The sequence below is a fragment of the Polypterus senegalus genome, chromosome 1 (genome assembly GCF_016835505.1).
Source record: "Polypterus senegalus isolate Bchr_013 chromosome 1, ASM1683550v1, whole genome shotgun sequence".
In the NCBI taxonomy this organism is placed as follows: domain Eukaryota; kingdom Metazoa; phylum Chordata; class Cladistia; order Polypteriformes; family Polypteridae; genus Polypterus; species Polypterus senegalus.
Genome location: NC_053154.1, coordinates 165531521 through 165537520, shown reverse-complemented (window position 1 = coordinate 165537520; position 6000 = coordinate 165531521).

Genomic DNA, 6000 nt, shown 5'->3' with positions numbered 1-6000 from the left:
GGCAGCTTAGGCCCCTTCTTCAGGCAAGATGTTGGAAATGAGCTGTCTGACTACCCTCTTTAAGAGAAAGGGTAGATTTAAAATAAAATACATTTTCTGCGGTTTAGCCTTTGGTATCATATTTAAATGTGGCAAACCTTCATCTAAATGTTGGCATCGCCTTCATCCCTCCCTTGACCTTGGTACAGCCACCTATGGCTACCCCCTTGCACTTGGAGGACAGGTTTTATAGCTTTGTTCTAGTACATCTGAAAATGAATTGTCCTCCTCCTTTTGCTCTTCATTCCAAGAGTCACTTTTGTCAGCCTGCGGTTGGTCTCAATTTATTAACCAGACCATCACCTCTGCCCCTTTCCCCCTCTCTCTGTCTCTGTCAGAGAGGATAGTGATTTAGCCATGAATATCTTAATGGCATCATGAGTACAATCTCTATCTCTCACTTCCAGAATCTACAACTATTAAGATTTCTTTTTCTTAAAGTACATTTGATGAAGGTCTGTTATCTACTCTGACCATCCAAACCTGTTACAAGTTTTCTAAATTATCCATTAATTTTTATAACTACAGTGCCCTCCACTAATATTGGCACCCTTGGTAAATTAAAGCAAACTGTCCTGCGAAAAAAATGTCTTTATTGTTCAAAAGTTTGGCCTTTAATTAAAGTTAAAAAATTGAAAGGAAAATAGCTAAAAAAAAATTCTCCAATATACTGTATGTGTGCCACAATGTTTGGAACCTCTTTTGTTTAATATTTTGTGCAGCTACCTCAGTTGCTAAGATAACAATTCTGAGTCATCTCCTAAGAAGCTTGGTGAATGCATAGCAAGGGGACTGGCACCTTTCCTCCATACAGAATCTTTCTGTAGACCCTTCAGATTTTGTAATCCAGACTTTTAAACTCACCTCTTCAGCTTATCCCAGATGTTTTTTTAATGGGGTGTAGGTCAGGAGAATGAGATGACAATGACAAAGCCTTAATTTAGTCGTTACTGAACCATTTTTGTGATGATTTTGACTTGTGCTTTGGATCATTGTCCTGCTTGAGGTTTTAATGTAGTATCTGCTGATGCACAAACTGTAGTTTAATTATAGATATTGTTTATGTTGGTCTTCCTTAGCCTCACCAGAAAATTAATGTTCTGCTAAGCCTTCTTGATTAAGCCAGAAACTTTTAAGGTTGAGAACCACCACTATGGAAGTCCTACACTTGTGTATAGGGAGACACGTTTATGATATCATGTACTCGAACAAGTTGTCCCAGGCCTTTGGCACAAAAGAAAGCTCAGCAAGATCTACAAACATACTTCACAGTGGGAATGAGGTACTTTTCTGCATGGCTGTATGTTAAACCCACCTCTTGTGTTTGTTGATTAAAAGGTCTATTTTTGTCTCATCTGACCATAGAACTTGATCCCATTGAAAGTTCCAGCAAAATTGGTCAAACTGTAGGTGCTTGAATTTCTTGTAAATTCTGTTGTAAATGAGTTACCTGTAACTCTCCACCTGTGACCCTTTGAGATTCTTTGGCCACTTGAACCAGCCTCCTCACTGTGTTTGGGGAAAAAATTGGCATACATCCTCCTCCAGGCCAATTTTTAACATATCCAGTTGTTTAAACTTACTAAGTATTGCCCTGACAGTGGAGATGTGAATTTTCAACCATTTAGCAATATTCCTCTAGACAACATTTTGTTGCACATCATTTTGCATTCTCTTGTTTCACTGGGCTATAAATATGAAGTCAAGCTGACCCCTTAAGTGTTCCTGTTCACTCAAAAAAACTTAAAAATGTGAAAATAAATGGAAATGTAATGGAGCATACTTGAGTTACATTTTACTCGTAGCACTCTCCATGTAATTATAGCAGACATATATTTCAGAATAAGAAAAAATCAACTTAAAATTTAAATGCTGTGAAAAAATGTAAAACATAGCCAGTTAAATCTCTACATGCATTGTCCTTTTATATTAGATCTCTTTTTTCCCACCAGGGCCACTGAGGGACTGGAGCCAATTTTGGAATTATTTCACTTTCAGTGGAAAGGCAGACTGTTTTCTCATGTTGTTATGGAAGTCCTTCCAATGCACACATAATCCTAAGGACTGAGAGACTGCAAAACTGTTTTAGTACTGGACTACTTTGTCTCCAATTATTTAATCTTGTCAGTGGATGGGCCTGAGAGTAAAGACGACAATATTGTATGGTCAATGAAATAAAAGAGTTGGGTTTCATTTAAATGTATTTGTGGCTTCTCATATTTCTATAGGTGTATTAATTATTATGACATGATCACTGAGAAATAAATTTAACATCTGTCAAGGTGAATTCATGCAGCTACTGGGATTTATCAAATATCTCATTTAAGAATCCCACAGAGTGTTGAGATCTCAATCCTTTTTGTTACTTGCCTTGCTTCTTAATGTCATCCTTGGTTTTTCTTGTACTCTGCTCGTATCTGTTGAGAAACTCGGACTCAGAAGTATTAATATTTCATCAGTATTCCACAATATAGATTTTCAATTACATGACTAGACCATCTGTAGTAACTTGGTAAATTGTTCTTTCAAGAAATGTTTACTCTGAATGTATGTAAAGAATGTAATGGAAAGATCAAATCCAACTCTAAAAAGCTTCAGAGGTGTGCAGTATCGTGCATATATGATTACAATTTTTCAGACCCCAGTCTATTAATTTTTGATCTTATGTTGTTTCTGCATCTATGCATAGATGGAGTGGTGGACTGGAGGCAGAAGCGGCTAAGTGCTGCTGGGACAATTCAGGGTGCCTTCAACATGGAGTTTTAATGTACAACTGCTGTTTTATCTACAGGATTTACCAGTGTGAACGGCACCCGGGCACAGACAGGCGGACATGTTGTTATCACACCACCACGCGTTTATTTACAAAATATTTACAATTATTATGGTCACCAAGACCCCAGTCCATTGGTCACAAAGACCCCAGTTCACTGGTCACAAAGACCTAGTCACGTGCACAAAACCCCAAATACTCAATGTCCTGGCCACAATGCCTTTCTTCGGGCCGCCTCCACTCTCCACTGCTTCGTCCTCCTTCCACCCGACTCCAGCCCTGAATGACGGGAGACGGCCCCTTTTATGGAGGACCCGGATGAGCCCCAGGTGTTCCCGGCAATCTTCTGGCCACGCCCAAGTGTGGCGGAAATGCCGGCTGTCCTCCCGGCTGCTCTCCGGGCGCCGTCATAAATCTTCCCCCCAGCACTTCCTGGTGTGGCGGGAGTGCTGGGGAAACAAGTCCCCAAGGCATTGGGGCGCCTCCTGGCGGTGGCCACGGGCCCCTACAGGGAAGAGCTTCCAAGCCCTTGACCCGTGGCTCCCAAAGCAACCCGGAAGGCGAACCCCACGTGGTCCAGGCAGGGCTCTGACCCTCTTCCGGTCCCTCCTGGCGTCCCGGCCGGGTCATGGCCCCTGGCATCCCTGACAGTGCCCCACAGCCAGCGAAGACCACTCGTGGGTAAGAGCGACCCGTCCCGCGAGGGCAGCAGAGCCCCGAAACGGGTCCCACTCGAGGATAGCGGGGTCCGGCCCGCACTCCTAGCAGGGACAGAGGCGGAGACACAATCTGAGCACCAACCCATGGTGCATCCCTGTGCCTCGCACAGGTTGTGCTCCCCCCTTTTACCGGCACCCCGGGGCCTCCTCGGTCGGCACCCCCTCCGAGACCTCCACGCCCCTTTGTTCTGAGGCACTCGTTCCCCCGTTGGCTCCTCCAGCTGTGAGCGCACCTGCGCACCGACAGAGAGATCATTCTGCAGACGGCCCGACATCAGAGGGCTGTTCCGCCGAAGGGGTTCCTTCAGCTCGCCCGGGGTCCGTCCCTACAAAAGAGAATACAGGGGCAGAACCGCTGCCAAAGCACCCAGCTCGTGCCACGCACGGGCAGCGTTCCCCCCTCCAACCGGCACCCCGGCACTTGCCTGATCGGCACCCTCTCCGCGGCTTCCGTGTCCCTCTCGATGATGGAATCGTCGGCACCCCTCTCTCTCCGCCCGGCCTCAGGGATTCCCTCTGCTCTCCCAGAGGGCAGCCAGCCGCACGCGTGCACCCAGCAACGCGTCTCACCTTATTGGAGGAATCGGCACCCAGCCTCTTAATCCTCCCTTTACTTTGGACGCCTTGGCGATATGCGGCTCCGTATTAATCAACACGAGCCCCTTTCCCGTCTGCGTCCGTAACATATCGGAGGAATCGGCACCCAGCCTCTTATTCCTCCCTTCACTCTGGGACGCCATGACGGTTTGAGACTCCTTATGGAATAAAAGGCGCCTCTGTCCGTCTGCGTCCCTATAGTCGGCGCAAGACCGCAGCCGACTTCGGGCGGGCGCTAGGACCCGGGGCACTTAGCAGCCCGTGTCCATTCAGCGTCCTCTCGGACTCCCCTCGCCCAAGCATACAGTCCGGCGCCGCACTCCTGTCGGAGGGCTGCTTACTCGGAACTGATCATTGTCATCACAGCCTTTTCAGCAGCCCTCCCATATGCTTTACGGATCGGCTGTACTCACCGTCTCCGCCGTACCTCTCCGGCTGGAGATTCCAGCGTCGCGCCGTCCCGTTGTCGATTGAAACGTTCTCAGCGCCGCGAGCGCCTTCCTCTCCAGTACCAGCACCTCAGCCCGGAGGGCACATAGCACCTGTAACACACGCTGCCCGGCGGGCTGAAGGGACGCCTCCAGCTCCGCCAAAGCAGCCGGCAAAGACAGGAAGTTAACCGCGCGGAGCCTACCTGACTGTCGGCCTCCGGCGCCGCCACTTCCTGTGGGCCTTCTCCTCCGGCCCAATCGGGTCTCCCCCTGCCCGTGATGGACATTCCTTGGTCCCGCCTCTCTGCAGTCATCGGCGGGCACACAAGACACACCGTCCAATCGCGTGCCTGTCAGGGGGAGGGACTTCTGGTCCGCGGCCATCTTGGCTCTCCTTCTGCGGCGGCGACGTGCTTGCCGGCAGCCTTGCTGTTGCCAGCACCTTTCGAGCTGCAGCGTCTCTTCCTCCGCAGCCCTCGCGGCTGCCGCCACGCTGCGGGCCCGCAGACCAGCATCGCCCGCCACTGACGCGGATCCGGAGGTCCCTGCCTGGAAAACAAAACACGCCCGGCCCCCAAGGGCCGGCTGCCGATAGGCAGGGAACTCACCTCCCAGGTCCCGTCAAACCGAGGAAACGTCCTCGGCGTGGCCTCTCTGGACGCCATGCCGTCCCGGCGCCTCCAGCAACGGCGCGATCGTGGGAGCCCGCTGCACTCCTCCAATGCGCCGCCCGCCCGCTTCAGGGAATAACGGCCCTCCTGCGGACCCCTGGCGGTCCGTGGGGTTCCTTTACCCCGCGGGACTGTGTGCACGCAGCACCCGCGGTACGTGGGTGGGGTCCCCTGCTGCACCGGGTCGTCCACAACAAATTGTTTAATAACAGGTCTCCGCCTTGAAACAGGCGGAGCATCCTGCCGACTACGCCAGATGTGAACGGCACCCGGGCACAGACAGGCGGACATGTTGTTATCACACCACCACGTTTATTTACAAAATATTTACAATTATTATGGTCACCAAGACCCCAGTCCATTGGTCACAAAGACCCCAGTTCACTGGTCACAAAGACCTAGTCACGTGCACAAAACCCCAAATACTCAATGTCCTGGCCACAATGCCTTTCTTCGGGCCGCCTCCACTCTCCACTGCTTCGTCCTCCTTCCACCCGACTCCAGCCCTGAATGAAGGGAGACGGCCCCTTTTATGGAGGACCCGGATGAGCCCCAGGTGTTCCCGGCAATCTTCTGGCCACGCCCAAGTGTGGCGGAAATGCCGGCTGTCCTCCCGGCTGCTCTCCGGGCGCCGTCATAAATCTTCCCCCCAGCACTTCCTGGTGTGGCGGGAGTGCTGGGGAAACAAGTCCCAAGGCATTGGGCGCCTCCTGGCGGTGGCCACGGGCCCCTACAGGGAAGAGCTTCCAAGCCCTTGACCCGTGGCTCCC